Here is a 26,274-nt window from a genome sequence, read left to right on the forward strand (position 1 = left end):
GGCTCGGGCCGCGGCAAACTTCGGCGGGGAGCGGCGGGCTTTGCCCCGCTGCCGAGCCGAGCTCCTTGCCCTGGGGCGGGCCGGGGGAGAGGCGAGCGGAGTTTCGCCAGCGAGGAAGCGGCGAGAGCGGGAGGAGAAGCCGCAGGAGCTGGGGGAAGGAAGGAGGGCGGCGGGACCTCGCAGATTTCCCCGCGGGCTTCTCTCGCCCGCCATCCCGGAGCTCCCATCCCCCGGCAGCGCTCCGAGTCCTGCCCGCAGCGACAAGTCTCTTAACGAAAGCGAAGCGCGGGGCTGCCGGCGGCGGGGCTGGCACCGGGGGAGGGCGGGGAAGGGGGGGAGAGCGGCGGCGGCGGGAGGCACCGAGAAGTGGTTGGAGTTGGGAGGATGCGGCAGCGGCGGCTGCAACTTCGCCGAAAACACAGGGAGAGACGCAGAGGCTGCCGGCGCGGGGAGGGATCAGGTTGCAGTAGAAATAAGCTCCGGAGGCGAACGGGCGTTTGGAGCAAAGTGCGGCTGCGAAAGGAGTGTGCGAGGGGGAGAAAGCGTGTCCAGGACGGAGGCGGAGAGACCGAACACCGGGTGGCCCCGCGGGAGGAGAGGGGACAAGAAGCCACTGTAAGAACGGCTTGAACGCGCAGAGCAGAGCTGACACCGCCCGGAGAACCCAGGGGGAGAGGGGCTCGGCGGGAACCTGTTGGCGAGGGAACGGGGACAATCGCTCTGGCGTGGGACGGTTTCAGCTTCCCAGCCCATCCCCGGGCCGCTCCCCTCCTGCAGACACGGACACGGGTGAGCGCGGCCGTGCGTGTCACCCCGTGGCTGCTGGGGCACGGGGGGATAAAGCAAATCCCCGTCCTGCGTGACTTTCCGGGGGGGGGACCCAGCCGCAGGTGACAACCGAACTGCTCCCGGCTTCCAGGGCTGGCTGCCGTACCCAGGCGTCTATACGTTGTATCAACGTATATAAAAACAGGCATGTGTGTGTACCGGAGATATAGATATATAGATGGGATTTGATTTATGTATAATGCCACGTGTAAAGCTTTTCAAGGTGGCTGCAATGTAAAAAGTAATGAGTTTATTACCCCTGAAAGGTTCTGCGGTTCACAAGTAACAGTCCTCCGAATTACAATTCATTAGGCAGTTGTGCGCTCCCTGAAGCCACCCGGCATCAGAACACCTACCTGCGGTTATTCCCAATAAATAACAGCCAACATTTCATTGATTTTCTTTAAAAAAATCATAGCAAATTAAGCACTTAGTTACAACTAAATCTGTTTTATTAGCGTACCGTGTTTGAGATTCCAGAGGTGACTTCCCAGACCGCATCTTAAAACCTACAGTCAAGAGCTAATTTTACAGATGCTTTCATGAATGGCAGCGAGGATCTTCCTACCATTAGCATGCCCTTAATTCCAGCGCCGTAAAATGCCTCGAATTAAATGGAAACTCGCTGTCTTAAAAAACAATATTTCATCCTAGCTAGGTAATTATTAATATTAGCATTTGATCGCAATAGTGCTGCGCTCCCCCCATCGTCATCGTGCTCCCCCCCCCCCGCTTCAGCGCTTCGCATTGTCATGTGATTGGAGGGAGATAACAAACCTCAAGAAAGAAAAGGAGTCAGAAGACATTTTTAACACGGCATAACCGCAGATTAATAATGCAGGTGGGTTTGTATTTTATTGTATTTTTAGGGGAAGGGAATGAGGCTGTTTAACGAGCAGTCGTGGATAGAAAGTAACTATATTTACAATCCTTGATGTGGCTTTCGGTGGGTAATAAATTACGACAATATTAAAATTATTTTCTGCCAGCCCAGTTAACTGCGTTGGGGACCGTAAAGCCCTTACTGATTCCATTTATACCTTGTAATTACAGTCCACGGGCTCTCTCTAAACCCTTTGGTGTATATTGTGTGTAAACTTTTAGCTAATAGACCTTTTTTTGAATGGAGGGACTTTTCTCAGTACTTCCTGCAGTATATATTCTGTCTCTGATCTCTGTATTTAATGGCCAAGTCCTGCTTTATGCTTTATAATGTGTTGACAAGTTTTCTAACAGACTTTCTGAAATAATGCACATATATTCACGTCGGTTAGAAACTCCACAGTATTTTTAGAGTCGAGTAGATCTATATCCTAATGCACTGAGAGGGAGTGTAAATCATAGAGGATTTCATAGCCCTTTCAGTAGTTTTCTGTATGAAGTATGAGCAGCGTGGCCTCCAGACGTAACCTTTTAGAAAAAAAGACAGTGCTTTTATTTTATGGTGTAAAGTGCTTTTAGCTTCAGGGCTCTGAACGTGAATGTGGTCAACAAACAGCTTTTGCGAGGGACTTTGCTACAGCTTCAGCCCCAGCTCCGGGGCGCTACCTTCGCTATGGGGAGGGTTATGGGGCCACCTCCGGCTTCAGGACCGGGATAACCCCCCCCCCCCACAGACACGTTAACCCCAGAAATGCCACCCCGAGGCTCCCGCTTTGTGGCGGAGGGAGCTGCGCGCCCCGCCGGGTCCCCCCCAGCCCCGCAAGCCGCCGGTGCTCGGCTCTGCCGGACCCCCCCGGGGAAGCTGCCGATGGCGGGGTCAGCCCCACGGGGACCGTCCCCGGCTTGTCCGGGGGGGGATGAGCGGCCTCTGAGCTCACCCTGGTCCGGAGACCCATAGGAGCAAGGACAATGTCCTGTCCCCCCCCACCTTGTCTCATGTCCCCCCATGCCTTGCTCCTCCTGCTCGTCCTTGTCCCCTCTGCTCCCTGCTTCCAGTGCCACCCACATACGGAACATCTTTTGACTTGTCTGTGCCCATGGCACGGTGGTGTCACTCTGCTCAGTTGTAGTAATGAACCTAGTGAATGCAGCAGGTAAAAACCAGCTAGAAATGCTTAAATACTGACTGCTAACATCTAGAAATGCAGGTGAAAACAAACCTCTGCCCAGTGATCAGGCTCTGAGGATTCACGCAAACTTGTGTGTCACCTTCTGCTCCTCCGCAACCTTCCTTAGCCCAAGGTGCCCCGCAATCCTGCTGCAGCGGTTCGAGCTGCTGTCACCCCCAGCCATCTTATCAGCTACAGAGCCCCAGTGCAAAGTCAGCTGAAGGAAACGTGGCCCCACATCTCTGCTGGTGCAGGCATACTCTGAGGTACACGCTGAAACCAGGGCCACGGTGGTTTTGGGGCTGCCTACATAGGGAAGGCAACCTCAGAGGAGGGTCTGCTGTGTTAGTTGAGCAGCTGTCCCACCTCAACCTGTCACTGAGGCAGCAGCTCGTGCCCTGGAACAGCTGAGGACGTATGTCCCAGGGCAGGGGCAGAAACCTGCAGCAACAGGGCAGAGCACCCAGGTGACAACATTTGCACTGTAAAAATGACATTTAAGTCTGCCAAAATCTACCTGTCCCTTTCCTCATGCCACAGTTTTCTGTCAGAGAAATAGCACGATCCTCCCACTATTCAAGCATGCGAGGTGCTTAGAGGTTGCTGCAAGAAGGGACATAAAACTGCCTAAAATTGACAAGTGTGGCCTTGCCCCATCTCGCAATCAGGCACACAGTCCTCCCGCACAGGATGGGGACCAGAGGCACAAAGGAGCGTGACACAGTTCCCAACGCATGCTGCTGTCCCTGCCTATCTGCTAAGTCAGTGACAGACTTGGCAGTGGGCGAGTTCAGCAACTTTGGTGGGCAAATGTTCCTGCTTCAAAGCTCCAACTGTCATTCATTCGGAGCAGGAATCTCACTTGCCAACTCAGTACAGAACATTAGGACCAAATACAAATTCCAAAATTCTGCCAGTTCTCTGGAGCTGGGCTGCATTATATAGCGGCAGATCGCACGGGGTTCTTTCTGACACCGGCTTGATAGTCTCAATCAGGCGGAGGCAACATGGGTGGAACGCTTATCATACCAGGGTGACTCCCGTGAACGAGCAGAGGACCTGCACGTTCTAGAAATAGTACGTGCATTAGCGTTGCCACATGAGAAACTTGGGCACGCTGCTTTTCCTTTTCTCTGTTTTGGTTTGGTTTTCTTCCCCTTTTAATAAAACCTCAAAACAAACAATGGTTCTGCAAGCGCTTACTAGCCAGCACAGCAGCGAGTCCGTGCAGGATCGCAAACATCAGAGCACCAGGTGACAGAAAGGTTTCGTTATCAGCTTGCCCTAGGCAGGACCCGGAATAAAACCCTGAACTTGGAGACACTTTTTCCATGGGTTTCAGCAAGGTGTGGGATTTCAGCCTGCACAGCACCCAGCACGATGGGGCCCTGAACCTTGACTGGACTTGCTGGGCATGACTGTAAAAGGAATAACACAAAGCACTCGGGAAACAGACTTTCAAATGGCAAAAACCCTCCTTTGAAGCATTTTTGCAGTTCTGCTTGTGCGTGGGCAGGCAGTGGAAAGCACTAGCAAATGCCCATAAAAATCTCATTTTTAATCAAATGTTTGATTTCAGCCCAACTGCTTTTAGTTTGCACTGCTCTAGTACTTACTTAGCTATTTATCATTTCGTATGTTTAATATTTATGTATCTTTTTATAAGTAAACATGTAACATGCCCCTAACAGTTTCTAGCCTCAGTTTCAAGCCAATGTGATTTAAACTATGTGCATTTATAACTCCCCAGAACTTGACCTATAATGCAAATCCATACAGTCTTAATTATAGCAGCACCAGCAGCCACCGCACGAGTGAAATAGTTGAGCTTTCGTTACTGAAGAGGCACAGTAGTTAAGGTCTGTCAGCGCTCCTGTTACAATCCCCATCTTGAAGAGGTTATAACTTGGGCTGTGTAAATTTGATTGAGCTGAAACTTGGGACTCAGACTGTCAGTCCATATAGGGAATTATCTTATGAATAATTGCCTAACCCATTGCTTGATTCGCAGACCTTTAAAAAACGATTTTTAATGGGATTTAATGTTTTTTTCTTTTACTGACATCTAGGGTATGAATTTGGTACTTCTAGCTCTTCTGAAGCTCCATACTGAACAGTGTAAATATAAGTACCCAAGTTAAAGCTATGTGTACACATACACCGATAAGAGACAATGAGCAAGAAATGGCTGTTAAATCTATCTCAAAAGAAGAGTCCTAAATGTATAAGATGAAAAGAACATAAATGCCTCCAACAGGAGGGAGCTAAAGCTCGTAAAACGTCTGATTTGTATATCAGCTACATCACAATACGCTGCCATTCACACATCTCTGGAGCCCCTTTATACCAAAACCATCATGCTGGGAAGGGAAGGTGCTCCCTGAACCCATAATCTAAAATACAGCTCTGGCATTTACACTACAGTGTATAGGTCGCCTCGATTACCTATAGATGTAGCAAGGATAGCTAGGAACGGGAAAACCTCTGGCAGAGCATTGGTCATTTGGTTATCCTTGCTAACAGCTTCTTAGAATCTTTTCATCTTCTTGGGCTTTATCTTCCTCCAAAACTGTGTGGAAATGAGTCCCACACGTGCATTGGCATCCAAACAGTCACGTGAAAGGGGTGAGCTGTTCAACTTTGAACATAAGCTTAAGCATCACTTTGTGTTACAAATAATTTTACTGAGAATCCATAACACTTTTCACTAGTTTTAAATTTCTGTTTATCAGAGACGGTTTTAATCACCTCAAATCACAGTAAGCCAGAGCATACAGGGTTGGTTAAGGTATGGGATGGGGATTTTCCTTGACCCTAACACAGAATGACAAGCCCAGAGCTAGAAAGATGAGCCAAGGGCCATGAACAGATTGATCTCGTGGAGCCAGACCCCACAAAGTTTCCATGCCCACCTCAGCAAAGGGTTGCAGAGCAGGGACACCTACTGCACACCTGGACTCATGAGCAGCATCTCCAGCGGTTGCAGGAAGAGCTTTAACCAAGCCAGGCTGCAGCATCAGGCTCTCTCGCTGCAGGTTCTTGTGTGCACGTCATTCTGAAGCAAAGTGCCGCGAGAAGCCAAACTCCCCTCAGCAAGGTGTTCCACCCATCCAGATCCCCCATCCATCAGGGCGACTGTTTGCCCTCAGAGAAACTGATGATGGTTTAAGCATTCAGCAGTTGGTCCTCTTGAGTCACTGCTGAGATCCAGAGTCATTTACCTGAGCAGATCACTATCCTCAAGCATATGAGCAGTAGGAAGACAAGTTGTGTTTAACACAATGTTTAAAATAGCAGCACGTCCAGCTGTGGCACAATCACGCTTCACCTCCAAAGTGCATCAGTGAAGGAGAGCTGGACAGACTTGGTCTGATCTTGATCAAATCAAACATGTGGGCTGACTCCTGATGTTTTAGCACAGCAGTTGTTTGTGAACAAGATCTTCTCTGGATCATAAGGAGAAGCTTTTCACACTTTTGTACAAGATTAGATCCAAGGGGCTCAAACTCTCCCTATGAGGAAATCTGGGAAGCCCCACTCTGGATGTGGCAGGCAGGAAGAGGAGGAACTGCAAACACTTCGTCTTGAAGAATAAATCCAACTGTACCTCAAACCACTTCAAAAAAATAATAACAAAAATAATTCACTAATCTGAACAGCAGCAATCAAAAAGAAGTTATTTCCATTGAGGAATTAGTTTTGCTACATAGGATGAGGAAAGATTTAGTTGGTTTTTTGCATGCTGCTGAGCACAGTCCCTTCTTCACACATTTGGTGTGAGGGACCATAGAGAAGGACAGCGCAATAAAATAAGATTTTCCATTTCTAGCTCTGATCAATATATCCCTACCAGAGGAATCTACTTGGCCTTGGGTACTGCAAAATTCTTAAGCACATATTTATCTTTGGGCACATCAGCTGTACTTAAATGTTTGAAGTAAGTGTGCACTCAAGCACCCTGTTAGATTGGCGCCTTAACATCTTTGTAAATAACTTCTATTACGTTGCTTTTTAAAGCTTCAGCTTTCAGTCACTTAGAGTGCATTGAACTGAAATTTAACATACACAATCATCATTCTCTGTGTTCATCTTATATTACTATTTCAGGTGACATTTAGGTTTAGCTTTTAGCTTTAGCAAAGCAGAAATGCACATGCTTTGCAGAACATGACATAGCTCGTGTGAGGATCCAGATGAAAAAGAATTAATTGTTGAGATAACAGAGATCTGTTTCTGCATTTGAAAATAAGGACAGCTTTACTGTGGATTTTCTTCTTTGCCATACTTATTCCCTGCAAAATTGCAGCTTAATTATCAGAATGCTTACAACAATGTTTTAATGCAACTCTCTGTAGTCAGAATATATTATTATATAGCCCAAAGCTGTACTGAAAGATGCAGTGCTGAGAGATAGCAGGAGTGGTGGTGAATAACCCGTGATAAGAGCCCACTTCTTTGAGCAGTTTGGATAATTTTGCCACCATTTGTTATTGTCAGCACATACAATTTTTACAGTACGGTGTGAATTCTGTCTGCAGTGAAAAGAATGCCATCTACCACCAGTATGAATAAGATTTCACTCAATTAAAATAACATGCAAGTGTATTGTATAGAATTACATAGAAAGCTGATGTGCATTAAGTATGAATGCTGAGGCTGGGGGGAGTTATTGTAGTAATGCTATTGTTCAGAAAGCAAATATTCCCCAGCATTAAAAAAAAAAAAAAAAAGGCAAGGGAAATTCAATATAGAAATCAGAAACACATACAATGTTTGATATTACCATACTGAAATTAACGTATTCACAATTTAGACTTTAATTTTTCCTGTCATGTCATGTTACACAGCATCTGAGTGCCTAGAGAGAAAAAAATAGATGGAAATGTACGGAGAGAGATCCACGCATGCTGCCATACACCTCCCTTAGATGTTACGATGATAGGCCCTATAGATAAACGCAACATAAACACAAGCCATACCATAGCACCAGTCTTAAGTGCTATTCCCCACCCACAGCAGCAAGAAGTTTTGTGTAGTTGTGGCTGGAACGACGTGTTCCATTGGAATCCCCGCTCTGCAAAGCTCTTGAAGGCTCCTCACACGGGGGTTTTGCTCCAGACCTCCTGGCACCCCACGTTGTGCTGCCCAGAACTGAAGGTATCTGAACGTATAGGGTTGTATGGGGATGCAGCCGCGGCAGCTCCTGCAAGGAAGGCCAAGAGTGTCTCGCAGCCAAGGTGTATCTTAGACAGGCGTACTCTAAGCCAATAAAAATGAAACTATTCTCTTTTGAGACCTAATTAGCTTTTATATTCAAAGCTGCGCTGCATATTTGTACACTGCTTAGGAGCGGGGCTAAAAAAAATATATGTACCATGACACTATACTTTTAAAGTGTCTATTGAAAGCTTTTTCCGTTCTCCAAGGATTGCCTCCTCCTTAGATGTATACATTCAGCGAATACGACCAGGCTAATTATTTTTCCCTGAAATGATCAGCGTTTGTCTCTAGTAGTTCGTACAGAAGCACAGACATCGCATCTTCTGTCTTGGAACTTAAAGAAACCACAACTACCTTCAAACCCTAAGACAAAAAACTGCTTGATAAATAAATTCCCTACCGCGGGCTTTACAAGGCTCGAGACCTGGTGCACGTAGGCACCTTTTTGCCTTTTTTTTTTTTTTTTTTTTAGAGGGGGTTCTATATTTTTCTGTTACCTTTCCTGCCTGTAAAGCAATCACAGAGAGCAGCAGGAGGCACCATAAATATGCAAATCGCTGCCAGATAACTGGTTTCACTGGTTCCGCCTTGGGAAGCGGCACCACAGCCAGCAAAGCGTTCCTGAGCTTTCCACCAATTCTCCGACTCCTTCCTGCCTTTACCTCATTTTTGGGGGTGTTTGAGGGCTTTTCTACTTCTTAATTTCTTGCACAAGGGGTATTGGAGTTCTCCTCGTTCGCCCTGAGGAACACTGGGGGTTTATTACCGCCTCTTTCTAATTACAAGGTCAAGGTTTTCGTGTCTCCATCAGCTCACCGGAGAGGTGCTTGTACCTTCGTGGCATCACAGACCTGCCTGGGAACATCTGGGGACGCCCATGTGCGGATGTGTGATCTGAAATACACACTAAGGCCCTCTCTTTTCTAACTCAGCATTCAAGGGATTAAAACCACTGTTTTCCAGATGAAAATTAAAGTATAATTCACAGGTAAACATTTACAAAAGTCCATGAGACCATTTTCTTTTAAAAAAATCACAGCAATCTTACATAGATTCTGCGTTTGCTCTGCTGGTCAATTCAAAGCAGCATTACTTATTAAATCAATATTTTGTGTGGCATTTGTCAAAAGCATGGACTGAGCATTTGGATATTTTAAAAAAAAAAAACACACCAAAATAAACAATCCAATTAATTTATGAGTGCAGTACCTTTAATGCAAATATTCCTATCACTATAGTGGTGGCCCCATATAACACAATAAGATACAATTCAGACCTGAGACGGTCTATTGAATATATAATATGCATTTTTAAAATTGCCTGGAAACGTATTCATACGGTAAAATCTAATGGTTCAGGCGGAGCTTTTACTCTTGATCAAATAATAAAAATTGTTAGAGACCACTCTGTCATCTCATTGCTCACCAGCCTCCGCAAGAACCGTTTTACGTTCCCGCTTAAATAGGACAGGAGAGCAAGAAGGAAAACATAAACCACGGAAGAGTTACTACAGGCATTAACTTTTAAGCCAGAAAGCAAGAGAGCTGGAAAGCGAGCAGGGGAATTGGGGAATTGCCTCTGTCACTCTGTACCCATCGAGGTTTCCTGCACCCTCTGGACGTCAAGGACACGGTTGTACCCACCAAGCCACAGAGGGTGACCAGGGTGAGGTGGTGTGATTCTGCCTCCAAAATACCTTTTTTCTTGTGGATTTAAGTCCGCCAGGGAAGGGGACTAGTGTGGACAGACAGATGGAGCCTGTGGAGAAATGAGCCTCCCTGCGGGACAGAGTGGGTGGTGATGGCCTTGTCCGCGGAGGAGGAATCTGAAGTGCAGACTAGTAATGGCGATTACTATTAAAGCACAGCGCTCTTCATTACTGAAAACTTCAAATAACTCTCCTGAACTATATTTGAGACTTTTTTTTCATGTTAACTCCAGGTTCGATTGCTAGAAAAGGTTGACTGCTAGAAAAGGAAACCCAGTGCAGTGCACAGCAGTGGGCAATCGCAGCCCTTCTCTACCAGAACCCCTGCCATATACATACTGTCACTCACCTTCCAGACACTCCGTACAACCATTCAATCTATTGAATCAAGAGACTGTTTGATCTTATCTGCATCTGTGAGCTGACTGTCAACCTGCTTAGGCTGCATATTAAATCATCTATAGTAGCTGTATCAAGCTGGGATGATCTGTTAATTCTAAATTTATTAACCCTTAGAGTGCAGTCATCGTGTTTAATCTAGTGTAGCCAGCGTTTCTTTTACAAGACTAAATCCTTCTTTAAGGTATGGCTGCGCTGGAGGTTAAAGAATTAGGATCACGGAGTAGATGGTAACTGGGAAGAGCTCACTTTGCTCTCTGAAAGCCAGCTGACAGCATCGCTGCCCCAAACATATAGATGAGTGTTTGCATCATGCTCCTGTGTCCATACCATGGGGTGTGTGCACACGTGGACACGCCTCATTGCATTTCCCACAGAAAGAGTTTTGCCCAAGATGAGAAAGAATAAGAGAGGCCTCGAACAAGACCTCATCTCCCTGCCTCCCCCAGGGCTTAAAATCAAAAATCCAAGTGACGGCACCGCATGGCGAGGGTGGCTGCAAGCGGAGGCCACCCAGGACCCACCACCAAACCTCCTCTAAGCTGGCTCCCGCTCCTTGCTCTGTCGCTGCCGTCTAAATCAATTAACAAACGTCCTCAGAGCACTGAGGACCGCAGCCGCTACAGGACACGCAAGAAGTCAAGTGCTGCTATCTGCATACGTACGAATTTACCCCCACGCAGACACGTATACAAATAATTTTCTACAGATACGTACACGCGCATCAATACGTTAATCTGTTTGTTACACTCGCACACGTCTCTCCCTGCCCCTCTCTCCTGTTATCTATTATCCTCGCACATTGCTGATGGTATCAACATATTCACAGCTTTTATTTCAGTCGCAAACTGCTAGGCATGCTTCTTTTTTTGGTAATCACGTGCCCGGTATCTCTCTAATGTAGCCTAATAACAATTTTAGCATTCAGATGAAGCGATTTCATTCTGTGACTGCCTTTTCTATTAGATTTGATTCTGAGAAGCCCCAGTGGGTGCCTCCGAGGCAGAGATCTATCTGTGAGGCTGCAACCGATTCAATAGCAGCCTGAGCTAACCTTGACCTTTCCCTAGACCCTGCTCCATCTGGTGCCAGCCTGGTCCCCCCCTTCTCCTCCTCCTTGCTTCACAGCCAGCATTGATCAAGGCGAATCGAGCGTCTCTCTCCCTCCAAGGGCTGGGCAGTCGCAGAAAGGACAGCATATTTCAATATATGGAAATGATCGAGCCTCTTATGCAATCATAAATCTACATAGAGCCTCGTGATTTGGTATTTCATTCACCTCCAAAGGTTCTCCCCCTTCCCTTTCATTCTGCCCCACCCCCCCCAAGCAGGGATTTATAAACTATAAGACAACGGCTTTCCCCAACACCTGGAAATTATAAAGCTTGCTGTTTACTGGGAACGGATGCCTGGTGATTTCATCTGATTTATTTTGTATTTTGTTTATTTATTTGCAACTCGGTTGTTTTCCCCACATGCTTGGGAGATAGATATATACACATATATATATATATATATATGTGTGTGTGTGTGTGTGTATTTATTTACTTACTTTATGGTGGGTCCCCCATCCCGTTCCCCGCCTCCATTCCAGCGGTGGCACCAGCCCTGGGAGGGGCTGTTCTGGTTTAACCAGGGTAGGCTCAGTTCCCGGTGCACCAGGACCCGGGCTCCAGCCGCCACTCACCCCTCTCTGCACCAGGGGGGTTGCTGGGGCCACTCAGCCCCTTTCAAGAGCTGGAAACGAGCAGAAGCTCCTGCGATAAAGCAGCACTCGCCACTTTGTCATCTGCTGAGTTCTGCTCTGGTTTCTTCTCCCCTTCCCCGCGGTGGCTCTAAGGGGCAGCACCCCGGGGTTCCCCTCCCCAAAACCAAGCACAACCCACACCCCCAGCAGAACTGATGGTGCTAAACTATTCCTAATCATTCCTCCTAAAGGGGGGGACTTAAATTTCTAATAACGACCCGCACGGCTTTTAGCACTGAGATATAACTCCGTCCTGCGTGCTACTCCCTGGCCACGACCATTTACTTACATTTACACGCGATCATTTTATTTTTCTTCCTAGGAATTCTGATATAATCACATTTTTTTTTCGTTGCATACCAGCCTTGAGATTATATAACGGATTATGTAAAATTATAATTGCAAGATAATATATGCAGATTCAATTATTATATAGAGTTTCCCGCATATCTATAGCCAGGCACACAGCACGTATGTTAAGTTGGTTCTGCAATATTTGCATAGCCAACACTTCTGTCTCTAGATACGGCATGGAAAAGAAATGGATAGGTATTTGACAGTACATATGTATAAAAGACATATTATTTAAGAGAAAAAGGTATCTGGAAATAGATTTCTCTCCATTTTGAGGAATTTGTTTTGCTTTATCTCCACGGGTAGTAAAAAATAATAGGAAAAAACTGTGAATTACATTGAAAAGAAAAAAGATATATTCAATTTGTCAGTTTAATATTACACTTCCTCTCTGCAATGCTGCAAAGATTTAGAACATTTCCCAAACTTTCGGCTCTAATCTGCGTCGCAGGTTTGGTTGGAGGACCTGCCACTACACGCCAGCTAAAAATGAGTGTCAATTAATAATGAAACCCACTCTTCCTTAGCTCTGCACTCAAATAATTTAACAGGTTTTGATAAAACCACAAATGCAACAGTGAGAATATTCCAATGCGTGCAGTACTAACAGTTTTCATTCTAAAGCACCAAAACTTCTCAAAATACAACTGCTGAATATTTCTTTGTTTTTCCCGGTGGCCATCTACACACATATATATATACATTTAAAACAAAGAATATCCACCTCCTTAAAAAGCGTAGTTTGTTCCACCAGGAGTATAACTGGTGGAAACAATCTCAGATCTAGGCAGTTAAGGTAAGTACGCTGTGTTATTTGTAGCCTCAAAAATTAGAAATAATTCGAAACAAGGAGAGTTTTGAGCTCATGTTTTCCACCACGTGAGAAGTCACCGGAAAACATTCGCCGTTATAACACAAGATTCATAAACTCTTGGCTTTCCGAGCTACCTGAGCAATCACGTAACCTCTGCAGAAGCACCTAAGCGTGGTTTGTTGTTGAAAAGCATATTGTACTTATTAGTAAAAATGTGAGATGGCTTAAAAAAACATTTGAGCTATGAATTGCCATCTGCTCAATGGGGGAAAACAGAAAGTAACTGAATATATTTTCTCACCTTTTTTTATAGTAACATAAACATCACTCCAGAACACTATAAACTTCTAGCTGTACGAATGGCATTTTTTTGTACAGTTCCTCACGCCTCAGGTCAGGACTTTGTCCACACTCTTAAACACTGTTTCTTTCCATTGTCTGCAAATATCCCAAAGTAATTTTTTTTCCCTGATTAAACAAGATTTTCATCTTAGGAATTAAAAGCTTGATCCTGCTTCCCGCACCATTGTCCCTGATAAAGAGCTAAGCCCGAGATCTGTGCGTGCCTTGAGATGTCAAAATAGGGGTGAAGCAGCCTATACAACTTGTTCTGGTTCTCCGTGTGGGAGGGGAAGAGGGAAGGTTTATGTTACCCAGCTTTACGTAGCACTTTGCACCATTAGTGTCCATCACAAGAGAATTTTTTTTCACTGCTTAACCGGAGTTATTTCTTTGCTGTCCTTCAGCTTTATACACCTGTTTATTCCATTTCTTACCTAACTGCCCCAAACGCTCTGCTCCTGCCAGCGATGGATCAAAAGGGAGAAGGTTTCTGGAGCACAGGGAGTCATTCAAACCACGGGCCCAGGTCCAGACACGTGGAAAACGTGAAGCACAAGATCGTGACTTGTAGGGAGTTCACAAGAAGCGCACGGACGGAAGGAGTTGAGAATTATCACAGTTCTATCCCACAATACAAGCGCGTGGTAGATGGCAATTCTGCCACGCAGAAATTGTCTTCATCTGCCTAATGCTTTCTCCTCCCTAAAAGATTGACTTTTCAAAAGCACTGCTTAAAAATAATAACACAATGAGCACCTTTTCTGCTCCCGTGGAACTTGGCAGGAGTACAAATATGATTTAAAAGAAGAAGGGAATCGAAAACTCAGAGGAAAAGGGAAATACAATGCCATAAAAGTGGCCTGCACCCTTCACATTTTAATTTCCACAAACGCCCCTAGTAGGGTTGGGCACAACAAACCGCCTGAGATTTACATGCAAAGCTCATTCAGTGGCTGTGTGACAGCACACGCCCAGGTATTCTACCCCTCTCATACAGATCACCCCATAGTATTAAGATTCAAATCACCTGTCCTCCATGGCTAATAAAAATGAAATATATCAGGGGAAGCTTGAACACAGTGGCTCGACAGAGCATGTCATGTCTCACATGTGGAAAAAAAATGCTAGGAGTGCATGATCAAATAAGTAGCTGTCTGTTTTTAGTGGCATTTTTCTGTTTCCACCTATCTCCTATAGGCCTCTCAGAGTGCAGCACAAGGCCAATTCTTACAGCAGAACTCCCTGCTATGCTGAGAAAAATCATGAAACTCCCAGATTTTGTTTTTTTTTTTTTCCTTTTTTGAGTGTGTGAAACACAAGCAAACTGCTGTACTTCAAGTAGTCCTTCTCCAGGTAAGAAGTTACCACAGCAGAACACCACTCTACAGTGGAAGTTGCCCATAGTGTCATATTAAGGGCTTGTCAGTGTTTCCAGTTCTAAACTTAAGCCTAAGGCTTAAACCCTACCTGAGGAAAAAAAGCCAGGTAGATGAGTGTAACTGCAGAGAGCTGACACAGCTGATGGCTTTTTAGCACAAGGACTGTCATTAAGGTACTGCACATAATAAGTGTTCTGTTCTGCAGTATTGACACAAGGATGGACATGACCAACTCCTCACCAGTCCTCAATTTCTGTTAAAGGGATAGAACTGATTCAAAAAAAGTGTATTACAGCTGTAGGTGCTGGGGTCAAACATCTGTAGAACCTGTTTGGTGTGGATTCATGCAATAGAGAGCAACTGCTCAAAAAATTGCCTGCACTTCCAGGAAAGCAGATGCTGTAAGAAGCGGCCAAGAGCCGGATTCGCAAGAAGTCTTTGGGAAAAGCCCCACGAAGGTGCGTCAGACACGTCTCCAAATCCACCACCTCAGCAGGTGGCCTTGCTGGTGGTTCCTTTGAAAAGGCACAGACTTGGCAGTGCCCTCTTCCTCCTCCTGAGAGCAGGCTGGGGGCAGAGGAGGAAAATGTAACGTGCTGCTTGTGCCCTACCTGTTCTGCAGATAGCGCAAGGACTTTGCTCCTCCGGACTGTCCATTTGGCACCGCTCCTGAGCAATAAAAGCTCACCCGCAAAGTGGTTTAAAGCAAACAGTTCGTGTAATGAATACCTTAATACCCCTATAGCTAGACAACAATACCACAAATAGTCATTACTCTAAACATACCCACTCGGTGAAAAGAACCCAAGGTCACCTACCAGCCCGCAGAGGCTGCGTGTTCATCTTGCGGGGGGGTGACTTCTGCTGTCACCCCCCCACAGTGATTCCCAGTGACTGATCCAAGCACACCAGTCCGCTTTCCAAAAGGTGTTCCAGCAACCCTTGGACCCAGGGGGAAGGCGAGTTGGACACCACTGGGGTCTCTTCAAAAGTAAATGGAAGGATGTGCATGGGGGCGTGGGGTCAGGCATCAAATGTTATTTTAAAATAAAATAGGGTTCTACACTGTACTGCTTCCCTAAATATTTTTGTGATCTCTGCACAGATCCTCTCCCTGCCTCCACCTAATTTAAAAAAGCAGGGCTGCTGAAACAGCCTCAAGAGCCAAATACTATCTCTGATTCATCAGCACACATCAGGCACAAGAACAGCAGCTGATTTCGTAAGATACCTGGAAAAAAAAAAAGTCTTTATCGTTTAAGATCAGAATTTGTTTACCAAGGTGTTATTTAAACTGAGGAACAGACGCAGGAATCTGGAAATCTGACTTAAAATTACTTTGTCATCATCTGTTCTTGCAGTTTTCTCTGTTACAGTAGGCAGGCTCGAGACAACATGGGACAAGATACTCCACGGAAAGCTGCATCCTAAGCACTAAATTCCTTGCTTTGGATCTTGTTGGCTCAAAACCAGGTCCCACTTACTTACTTTTGAAACTGTTTGCTGTATGTATGTAAAATAATTACTAAAACCATGTATATATAAGTGTTATATGTAAGGAAGGCTTACAGCACCCTCAGAGAGAAAGAGCATGCTGCGGAGCCTTTTTTGCTTTGTTTTTTAGCATAGTACAATTATTTCATATCATTTTATATAATTTTACCTTTATACCCACACCTAAAATGAAAGCAATATCAATCGATCACCTCCTTCTAGTCCAAATCACACAGGTAAAAGTTAGGACTCTTACTCTTTTAAAAATGAAGTGTGTCTTCCACTAAACATACAGGTCTTTTTTTCAAGTGCCATTTGCTGTGTGTGGCTATTTCAGTATGTTAAATGTTTATTGAAAGCTCAAAGCATTCACTAGCCTCATTTTCTTTAGTTGTTTCATTTAGGTTAATAAATCCATTTCCTACTTAAAATGAAAAGCAAATTCAGAAATATTTAACACGAAGTGAAAAAAAGCAGCAAGAAAACAACTAGCAGATATCAGCACGTTGCATATTTATTTTGTCCTGTCAATTATTTTTGAAAGAATTCTCTGCTTGCAGAGGAAGATTTTTGAAAGACCTGAACTATCAAATTAAGATGTCCACAAGCACTGGTTTCTTCATTTTTCCTCATTTTGGAGAAAGCGAATACAGTAAGGGGTTCGTTGTTGTTTGGGGTTTGTTTTTTTGCTATGTGGGTGGTTTGTTGTTGTATTTTTCTTAACTTTTGCCAGTGCTGAAAACAAAATCATGTTTCAAGGGTCATAGAATAAACCTGCATAAAGAATTTATGACACTTCAGCGACACATTGATGAAGCCGAATTACTCATCGCCATTTGCAACACCAGGAAAATCACCAATATCAAATGTAAAGTTCCATAGGTAGCAGCTACTCCAGGGGCTGCGGTGGCTCCAAGCGAACGCTTTCGGAGGCCTAGACCTGGAGGTAATTTCAATGTGTTTGTACCCAGCCACGAGCAACACAATCACCTATTGAAAGTGTCTGGCTTGGAGTGCAGACAGATGGAGAGCACAGGGGTTAGTACAGCCAGGCCTCAGACTGACCTTTGCAGAGAGAATTAAATCAGTCTGACCTTGTTGTGAAGCCTAAATTATATCCATAGACCCCCAAATAATGCATCTTTAATACATCACTGCCCTCTTTTTATCAGCCTCCTTACCTCGAGGGTATCTTGTTTGCTAACTACTGATGTGAAATTGCAGCTATTTATGCTTACATTTGTGACCTTGGTGGACATCTTGTCACATTTCTCATGAACACTTGAAAACAGAGAGAAATATTTATAGAGAGAGAATATACAAAACTAAGGTCTTGTTTCACTTAGGCATAAAATAAATGTGAATAGGGAAAGAAACCTGCTTCGAGCAGAGGGCACGGTGGTCATTGTGTAAGTCTGACACAATGGGCATTGTATGATTCTGGGCTTTAGCATCGTCCATAACCTCTCATCTGGACAGTTTGGAAAACAGAACAGTGCTACCTAACAAGATTTCTAATATCTTAGGAACACCTTTTCTTCCCAGGTATTTTTAATATTTCAGGATTTTACTTTTTAAATTAGAAATAGCACTAGGAACAGAGTAACCCCGGTGACACCTGTCAGTTTTGGTAATACAGACCTCTGGAGAGAAACAATACCCAGTCTGCAGGCTGGGATCTCAACTGGAAACCAGCTCCCTTCAGACTGGGAAACGTTTAATTGGCACTTGTGTTGACTGTAACAGCAGAGGAGCCCAGTGGAAATTCAGGGGAACTGCATCCCTTCCCATCACCAAAAAGACCGTGTTTTGCAGTTTCCTGCTGTACCTGAACTCAAACAAAAGGTGCCCAGAAAAAGAGGTTTTAGTCCAAGATGCCACTGTCCAAGTACCTTTAAGGTGCAATGAGTTCATTTTTTACTCCTGTTAATCAAAATAAAACTTTGATTTAAACTACAAAATGAAAGGGCTTGTTTCTGTGCATTTAGTTCGGGATTTGGGGTCTGCCGCTCCCCATTTTGGTGATCTCGGGCAAGTCGCTGAGGCCCATGACAAAGAATCCTCTGGGAATCTCTGTATGGAAAAGCCACAACTCCACAGGCCAGCCAAGTCCCCAGGGGTGACATCACACCAGTTCTGGGAACACTTTTCCCAGCAGCAGTGAGCTGTTCGGTGGCTCACCCATCTTCCGGAATCACCCCTGCCCACACCAGAGATGCTTCTGCCGCAGGTTTAGCATAGTTATCTTGCTGACCTCGTTCAGCTCTCCAAGCCAACAGCAAAAAAAACCATTTGCTACCTTTTGCCGAGATGGTTTTCTGCTGGTTTGGCAAAGCGTATCAAGCAAGGGAAGGGAGAGGTGAGCACCAGAAGCGGCACACAAGAGCACACAGCTGCAGGGCGGAGAAGAGAACAAACCAGGGCAGTGCTGATTTAAATCAGTGACAGAACCACACCATTAGATTAAACTGCTGATGAAGGTTAAGTTTGGTCTAATACTTGGCGCTGAAGCAGCTGAAATGCTGGAACACGATGTTTTCTCCCAGCTCTGCTCTGCAAGAGGAGCAGACAGATCAGTAATTCCTTCAACTCAGTAAAGCCCAGATCATCAGAACTGTGCTATTTGTGTCACTGAAGAGCTGCCCTCCCAGGTGGGCTACAACAACACTCCTCAGATATTATACTGTCGAGAGTAGCATGTATATCCTACAATAAAACAATATTTTACCTCTTCCCTGTCAGATTAAAACAGATTATTTTTAAAAATAGGTACAACATGGTGAGCTCCATCCCAACCTGCCCACTATTAACTCCTTGAGAAGCTCATTCCTTATCCCAGAAACAAGCTTTGAGATCAAGTCAGCCACCCCGCATCGTTCAGATCCCTCGCTGCCAACACAGGCAATAAGCATCCCTAACAGTTGTGTTTCTGCTGAGGGAAACCTGACCTCTCAAACAACAACTGTTGGTCAAAAGCCTCAGCCCTGGACATGGGAGAAATCGTAACTGTGTGTGATGGAAGCTCCATTGTTATTTTGATGGGGCTTCTTTAGCTTACAAGCCTACAGGTTCTCCTGAGAACCATATAGGGATAAGCTACTTGAACAGCAGAGATCGGTGCAGCCCATGGAGCTGTGCTGTTTGCATTTTCTGCCTGCAAACAGGCTAGAAATCCCTAGAAACATAAGTTTCCCCGTAGCCAAAAGCATGAGTAACAAGCTCAACTATTTCCTGCAGATTCTTCCTCATGTTTTAGGAGCCTTCCAGATTAATACAGATTCCTGTATTTCAAGAGAGAAGGGTCGGTCAAATCCCCTGAAGCCAGGGTTGCTGCTGCTGCCATGGGGTGAATACCTGGGGTGGCTGCTGGAGCCCAGGTTGGAAAAGCAACATCTCCCTTCTGACAGCAGCAGCTTTCGCCCACCTTCCAACCTCTGACAGCTCCAGGGTCACCAAGCTTCGTCCTAAGATCTCCCAATTGAGGCAGCAAAACTCAGTCTCGCCAGCCCTGCTGAGAAGTCTTGCTCCAGCTCTGACCCCACCACTCTTAGTTCTTCCTCTTCTTACATGCGGTTCCCCTGTGGTTCTCTACAAGGTGTGTGGAGCGAGGAACAGAGCCCCCAGGAGTGAGTATGCACCTGTCTGTGTTTGCCCAGCCATGGAAGAAACAAACACAGGATAGAAAGAATATGGGAGGAAAAACAGGCCAGGGAAAAAGCGCCTATGTCTTCAAAATAATTTAATGCTTCAGAGCAGCGAGCTCCAAAACAAAAATCAACTCTGATCTAACCAGTCATATAGGAAATAAGTACAAACTACCATGTACTTCCTTTGTCTACACAAAGAAAAAAACCCAATGATAATCACACTATTTGATTCCATGATCTGATTCCTGCGTTACCTTATTTCCCGGAGACTACAGCTCTGCGTACCACAACATGCCTGTCAAGATGTGGATTTACAGGTTACGCTGTAGTAGAACCTGCTGGTTTTCAGCTCCAATCGACACTTGCTTGTCAGTACATGCCTGACAGAGTTGCAGTCCAGATTAGGAAACATTTGGTTATGCCCCAAAATCCCCAACATATTTTTCCAGCTCTGTTCCCAGTGCCGAGCCCCATGCCTCTCCGGTAGCCAGCTCTCACACTGCTTCCCGGTAGAAAATTGATTAGAAGCAGCATGAAATGTCATCAAGCTGACCCTTGGGAGGCTGGGCCCAAAAATAACAGACAGGAAAAGTGGCCTTTTGATTAAACTTTCCATTGCCAAAAACTGTACATTTCCCCTCACCAAGCATGCGCAGTAAGTCTACACAAGCTGCAGACGCAACAGTGAACTTAGCGTAGATATATTCTTAACAACATTGGTGTTGCTGAAGTCAGCAGGACTCTTGCCATCAGCTTCAGCCCTGGCAGGAAAGGGGTCCTTTGTTCCAGTTTTTATTTTGCATCTCTTTCTTGCTGGTGTCGCTCAGCTGATACCAGAGAGAGGATGTGAAAGTAGCACAGAGCAGGCCCAGGCTGGCTGTTAGTGACATAAGAGCTGGTGGCAGAGAGGTGGCAGCTTCTTGGGAAAGCAATGCAGATTTTCAAGCATTCTATAAAGCCCATGCCAAAGGGTTTTCTAGGTGGTGCTGGTTTGTACCTTTTCCAAGGAGCTGCAACTGTCAAAAAATGACCAAAAGGTTCTCCTGGTAGGGTCCTGAGAGACTCAGGTCCCACTCCAAGGAGACAAATGAGCCACAAAGGGGTTTTGGTGGGAAGAAAAATGACAAAGAAACACATCCTCATGCTCACCTATACTGATATGAACCTCTGATAGTGCAAATCTGATTTACATATTCATGTATTTATACATCTGACTGTTCTCATTTCAAAGAGCCTCATTACCTAAATTGCTACAGAATAGCCAGATGCAAAAGAACGAGGGAAGGATGGAATAGCAGACTCTGGAACCTGAATTTCCAGGCCCCAGTAGCTTTGCCACAGTCTCGTTTGCATAGGTTTTTTACTCTATCCTAGAAGTACCAGCTTATATCAGGCCACTAGTACATAGAGCATCTATGCTAGAGACAGATAAAGCAGCTCAACTAGGGCTGGAAACACAAATTTTTATGTCTTCAAGACCAACATCTAAGATTTATCCCTCCTCTATGTAAAACCAGCAATATCTAGTGACAAGCTACAAGCTGTTACTATTTTGAGAACAGCACATATCAAAATTTATCAGTGCTTTCCTGGAGGGTTCGTGCTGTCCAAGACCAGAACTTGCCTCTGTAGGGTTGTGTCTGGGCCACAGCAGGATCCTGGAGTTACTCAACAGAGCCAAAAATCAGTCTGAAAGGTTTTTTTGAGGCCTGTAGATGAATGACAAGAGCCAGGCATTACGACAGATAACTGTTATTCCAAAAACAGGGCTTGAAATGAGCCAGCAAGATAACATGTATGGTGATCCATATTCATTCTATGTCCTCTCACTGACACCTCTTTCTTTTCAGAGGATATGGGGATCTTTTTATCTTAATCCCAACTGTAGTTCCTCAAAATTTGAGGAGGGCAGCTTCATTACTACACTATAACATCTTTTCTGCACTTTCTCCCTTTCCGTCTTCAACAACTGAGTTTGCAATGTGTATAACGCATCAGGGGGGAAAAAATAGTTTCCAAAAGACTTCTCTCATTATTCTCAAGGATTATCAAGTCCATTATTGAAAGGATATTTGGAAAGTGATGGAAAGAAGAAAAGTCACTTCCATGGTATGACGCATCTGTCTTGAGCAGGGAGTCAGGATTCAGTGTGGTACAGTGTACCTATCTGGAGCAATTTAAGGTAATATTTTGGTCAGCAGGTGGAGACCCCAAGTACACAGTGGTTTAAGACTAGATTTGTGAGGCAGAAACTGGAATTGCCTTCTAGGGCAGTTGTTTAACATTCTACAGATGTGAGATAGAGAACGAAAGAATAAGAATTATCTTAAAATCCCTGTTAAATCATGCCCTGCTTTCTCAAGGCAACCTCGAGCTTTAGCAGTTCAGACAGATTCTCTAGCTGACAATTAATATTAATGGGTAGATTTCACAATGTGGCATTATCACGCAGTGAGATGGGTGGGCATACCATCAGGGTTTTGGCAGGTATTAGATGTAATCAAAGGGATTACTTGGCTCAGGGAGAAATAGAAAACCTTGGGTTTGTTTAGGCTTTTTCTTCTTTTGTTTGGATGCAGCTCTAGGTGTACTTAACTGTTTTCCCCTTGTCCTTTGTTTCTTGTGATGAGCGTTTCTGAGTTTACATGGGAAATGAGAGCCAGATACCCAACGCATTGTATTAGTGGAGCCCAAACCGATTTGCCCGAGAGCCCCTCTCTTTCTCATGCATCGCTGTTTTGGGATCGATTCTCAGCTCGTATAAGGCTTCGCAGAAGCATCTTAGAAAGTTAAGCTGCGAATTTTAACAGTGAAGGAATTAAAGGCAAAATATATCGAGATAATCAGCCAATCGGGCCTTTTTCAAGAACCAAGCTGGAGAAATCAGGTGTGTGAACAGATACACGTGCTAAGAAATAGACTTTGTCCTCTTCTTCCCAGAAAGCAAATATTAAGCACCAACTTTCCGGGGGTGGGGGAGAATATTTCTCTCTTCCTTTTCCTCCTCCCAGCCCAGCCACAACGAGCCCCCGAGCACCAGCAACACTAAAAGGAGGAGGTTAAGTTCTCAACTTGGGGAAATCTATTGATATGGCAGCTTTTCTCCTCCCCCTTGTCTGCGCCCCAGCTGATTGTAACTAAGTAATCCTCATCAATCTGTGGTAATGCAGGACCATGTTTATTGCTGTAGTAGTTAAGTTGTTGTTAATTTTACACTAAACGGTTGTTATGATGATGAATGAGTAGCTCGGGCTGCCACCCAGGGGACTTCAGCCTTTACAACCAACAAAAGGGAGATCGCAAGGGGAAGAGTGGGGGAGAGCCAGAGCACCCACTCAACTTCATGCAGGAAAAAAAAGGAAAGGAAGGGGGGGGAAAAAAGCTGATCTTCTGGTTTGTATTTGAATTTGGATGCTGTGGGGTAAAAGGTGCTGCCTAAGTATAATTGCGATTCTTTTACATACCGAGCTGGGATCAAAGAGGGGAATGAAAGTACAAGCGATTTCCCTCCCCAGCCCAGTCCGGCCTGGCAAAGCCGCCGCTGGGATCCTGCCCAAGAGCATCATGCTCATTTACTCTTAAAAAATAATAAAATTAAAATCAGCCCCTTTCGGGGTTTCTCCTCCGGCGTGCAGGTTCCCTAGCATCACCCAGCGAGCCGCAGAGCTGCCCGTGAGTCACTGCAGCCTCCCCAGGCCCCGGCGTCCCCTTTTGTCCCGATGCGGCCACGGGCTCCGCGGGCGGGCGGCGCCCCCGTGCGGCCGGAGCGCGGCACTGCCGGCCACGCCAGGAGGGGGGAACGGCGGATTGGGGGGACCCCGCGCTTTCGGCGGGGGTCAGGGGCACCCCCAGAGGTTTCTGGCAGCTAGGAACAGCTAAAGCGGCGCCTCAGCCGTACAGCAGGTCGGTTGTGGCCGACCGCCTAAGCTCCTTGGCACATGATGGCCCCAGCACTTGTTCTCAGGACTCCAGGGCTGAATAAAGTTGGGGTGCTGACCTATGACTGCATCAGCGTGAACACTGGACACTTAACTGTTGCTCTTACCACTAAGGAATTTTTGTCTCCAGCAGGTGATGCTGATCTGAGAGCAGCACACAGAGGAACAACCTAAAGTTGTCCAAAACTGAACAATCCTGCTACAAAGTTCTTCCACCAACAACTTTTTTTGCTCTTGTAGGAATATAACAAAACTGGGAGGCTGTATCGACACTGCTCAGTTAAATGCTGTTTCTTCCCCCTCCAGTGTACCCCATCCTCCCCCAGAGGAGCTTGTGCAAAATCAGGGTGTATCTCATGGTGCAACCCTGGTCTCAGGGAGGCTTGGGACATTTCCCACCCTGGGTTCAGGTTCAAACACCTCCTCAAAGCAAACACTGGTAGATCAAACAGGTCCCTCACACCTGGAGCTGTAACCTTGCTGTGGTTCAAAGCTCAGGGAAGCAGCACACAGAGCCAGCCCTCCATTCCCAGCACAGCACACTTGGACACACTGAGAATCTGCCTACAAGGGAGATGTCCTTGGAAATACACACCAAGGGGGACTGCATGTCCGTGCACCACACTTTAAGCCACCCACACTTATCCTGAAAGTCCTCACATTTCAGCATGCAAGAGAGACCACATGTATTGTGCAAGACTGTTAAAGTTATCAGTGTACCCTTCCATGTCAGGTTGTGAGATTACTAGACTGAGAAACAGAAATAATGGGGATTGTGGCAGGTTAAGTTTGATTTCCTTGCATCTCTTAAGTCTGATTATGGGCATGAATGTACAATTTTCCCAGCCATTATCGGTCACCCGGGTCAGGTGGCATTGCATTGCCATTCTGTGTCAGCTCCCAGATTGAGCGAGAAGAATGAAATGTGGCAATTTAAACTGAGAGGCCCTGAGGGAAGAAATAATGAGAGAATTCAGGAGCTACAGAGGTCCCCTATGAGGGTTGAAGGACCAGCTCCCAGCTGGAGAAGCGAGAGGCCAAAGTCAGAACTTGAACATTATAAGTTAAACAAGCTTTTCTTCCCCCCATTCTCCTTTTATTTCTTCCCCGCCTGCCTCCCCCAGTTGTTCACAAAAGGCTTACAGGAGGAGAATCTCCAAGGCTACAGAGAAGTACAGGAAAGTACAGTCACCTTTTGAGGTCAGAGCCAAGTGTGTTCATGGGACAGCAGAAGAACCATATTCAAGAGGGAAGAAATAGATCCTGTTCTCTAGGACAAAAAAAGGAGTCCTGATCTGGGGTTTTACTTCCAAGCAACAGCCAAACACAGGAATGACTAAGGGTAGAACCAGCAATCTATAGGTCTTATCTTATTGCGTTCCATCCCCACATCCTAAAGATGAGAAACACAAACGGACCACCTGAGCCCAACAAAAGCCGTAACAGAAGGGCTCTAAGTCCAAGAAACAGTCCATCTATCTTAGAAGATTATTCTAAAACATTATGTCTCACAATGTCAATATAGGATAAACTGTAAGAGTCAGAAGAGGCCAGAAGACAAGATCACTACTTGTTCTGCCCCTGGCCTAACTCCAGACAACACTAGGCTTGCTCAGTAAAGCCCCAGAGGCTTTTCTGTGAGACAGAGCTGGGCAGCTCAGGGTGATAACAGTCCAGGTTACACTTCAGCATGGACACATGCCCTAGAGCCTGAATTAACTGGATTGAATCAGATGTGGGCAAGCCTCATAAGAGAAGAGTCTTCAAGAACCATTCTCAAGATGCTAATTGTGTCCAGCTTTGTTTTCCCTATCACACAAACAAAGCAACGTGTGAAGCACACCAGCACTTTAAACAGGAGTACCATTAACTAGGTAATTGTGACAACTTTTGTTGCACCACCCACCCTCATTTTCCATGGTCATCAGCATCTCCAGACTCTCAGCCTACTAAGACAATTGTCCCTTTCCAACCTCTTAGCACCTTCAGCTCCAGAGAGGGTATTACATGGGTGTTCCAAGGGCCATAAATTAGACTATCATATACTTTCCATACCTATAGTGAACACTAAATTTGGCACATTACTCAAAGCATCACCATGGTAGCCCTCCCCAGATGTTGCCAGCCAGCCCTATGCTGAGATGTAACTACAACAGGTAGGAATTTCTCATGAAAGCCAACACAAAAAGCAGTTCTAGATATCTCTGAAAGTTTAACAGCTCATCACTACTCCTTTACACATCCAGCTAGAATAAGTGACATACATCTATCTGGGATTCAGAGGTTCTGTTACAGATAAACAGCATCATCATCATAAGTACCAGATAAGTGAACGCTTTCAGTAGTTTGCTCC

The 26,274-nt window shown here is 45.4% G+C and overlaps 1 long non-coding RNA gene across 1 annotated transcript; it reads left to right on the forward strand.

Moving 5' to 3' along the window:
• The first annotated feature begins 354 nt into the window (after window positions 1–354).
• On the forward strand, window positions 355–18,302 carry LOC139827490 (uncharacterized). Its single transcript, XR_011738059.1, has 2 exons — window positions 355–1,669; window positions 13,868–18,302. It is a non-coding gene; the product is annotated as an uncharacterized lncRNA (long non-coding RNA).
• Window positions 18,303–26,274: the final 7,972 nt, after the last annotated feature.

This window comes from Patagioenas fasciata, chromosome 3 (assembly GCF_037038585.1).
Source record: "Patagioenas fasciata isolate bPatFas1 chromosome 3, bPatFas1.hap1, whole genome shotgun sequence".
Taxonomy (NCBI): Eukaryota; Metazoa; Chordata; class Aves; order Columbiformes; family Columbidae; genus Patagioenas; species Patagioenas fasciata.